Raw genomic sequence first — 2,098 nt, 5'->3', positions numbered from 1 at the left:
ACCCCACATGTAAGAGTTCATCATTATTATTATGTGATGTACTGCTCTGGCTGCAGAGCGTGGGTGTCTTCAGAGACATATTACCTGGGTAAAGGTTCAGGATGAGTCACATCTAAAGCTGCAGCTCGAATTTCTCCAGACTGCAGAGCTTTGACTAAAGCATCCTGATCAACAACCAGACCTGAAACATGAAAAGTCACAAAATCAGGCTGAAAGCACAGAGACTGGTGAGGACTCGCATCTCTGCTGACGTTGACCAGGGTTGCAGTGGGTTTCATGAGGGACAGCTCCCTGTGGCTGATCAGGCCTTTGGTTTCAGGGGAAAGGTTGACAACGAGCACAACAAAGTCGGCCTCCCTCAGCAGGTCATCCATGTTCTCACAGTAACTCGCCCCCCACTGACTGCTCATCTTCAACTCTCCTGAACAATACACACACACAATCACAAATGTACAATAAACACTGTATTAACGTCAGATTTAAAATTGGGATATTTAATATATATTTAAACAGCATCAAGTCAGTTAAATTTCTGGTATATTGATCAGTTGAGTAGCAGAGGGAGTTTAATCAGTATCAAATGCTTTGGTGATGATAAAAATTAACACCAGGTGCACTAAAGTGGCAACAATGAGACAAACCTTAAAGCAGGAATTGGTTTTACAGGCGGAGGCTAGTGACATTTTTCTCTCTTCTTCTTTTCAAACTGTTTTGTCCCTAGTTTTGTATTTGGCTAGGCTCAGTGTCACTACTGGTATCATGATGCCTGGACCCTACAAAGGCTGCACTAGTAGTCCAAGTCCTCCAGCATGGCACGCCAATACTTGCCAGAAGATTTGCTTCCAGCACAGTCTCAAGAGCATGAAGGAGCTTCCAGGAGACAGGCAGTTACTGTAGGAGAGCTGGAAAGTCCTTAACTCATCAGCAGGACTGGTATTGGCCTCTTAGTGCAAGGAGGAGCCTGATAAGCATTGCCTGAGCTATAAAATAACCTCCAGCAGGCCACTGGAGAGAATGTCTCTGACTAAACAATCAGAAACAGACTTCATTAGGGGGTTCTGAGGGCCCGACATCCTGGCCCTGTGCTCACTGGAGCCTGGTTAACATATTCAATAGAATACCAGAATTGGCAGGTCCAGGGTGGGCGCCCTGTGCTTCACACTGAGATCTGATTTAATTTTGTGTTAAAGTGTTCCTTTAATTCTTTTGAATAGTGTGTATTCATTTCACTATAGCAGGATATTTTCGATCAGTTATTACAGAATTTTCTGTCGCATAAACTCATAAACTGTCCAAACTGTGCTTACCTTCTGTTTCTGTTGTGATACAGGATCTTCATATCAAACCCTTTGCTTCTCCGAGCAATTCTGTATCCGATGTGTCCCATTCCTATGATCCCCAGAGTCGACCCGGTGACTTCGACTCCCATCGGGTTTTGTGGTATACTGGTAGTATTGGGGTCAACAGCTATTTGGTGACCTATGAGAAACATTTTTCTGCTTGTAATAAGGTTGCTTTTCTGCAACCTTATTACATTATTACCACTAGCGGCCCAGCAAATTTTAGGGTTGCAGTTATGCTGCAGTAGGTCTAAACTGCTGGGGGATTCCCATTATGCACTGAGTTTTTCTTCTTCAGTCAACTTTTTCACTCGTATTCTGTTTATACACCTCTCTACATTAAATTATTTAATTATTATTAATCTCTGGCTCTCGTCCACAGCGTGTCTTTATTCGGTCTTCCTCCCTTAATCCCAACCAGTTGCGGATTAAGGGTGCCGCCCCTCCCCGAGCCTGGTTATTCTTCTTGTTGAAAAGGAGTTCTTCCTTCCCACTGTCACCAAAGCACTTGCACATATGGGGGCCATATGCTTGTTGGGGTTTTCTCTGTTTTCTTTCTTTTTTTCGTTGTAGGGTCTTTACCTTACAATATAAAGCACCTTGAGGCAACGGTTGTTGTGATTTGGCGCTATATAATTTTAACATTAAGTTATAAAAATTGAATTGAATTAAAAAGTAGGCAACACAATGGCCTCAGTAAAAGAAAGAAATGAGTTCCAATAGTGACCAGTAGAAAACCACCACATTCACACGGAAAA

This window comes from Rhamphochromis longiceps, linkage group LG22, assembly GCF_057381845.1.
Source record: "Rhamphochromis longiceps isolate RC_006_pf linkage group LG22, R_longiceps_female_GT1.1, whole genome shotgun sequence".
In the NCBI taxonomy this organism is placed as follows: Eukaryota; Metazoa; Chordata; class Actinopteri; order Cichliformes; family Cichlidae; genus Rhamphochromis; species Rhamphochromis longiceps.
The sequence above is the reverse complement of the archived record's forward strand: the minus strand, read 5'-3'. Positions refer to the sequence as shown.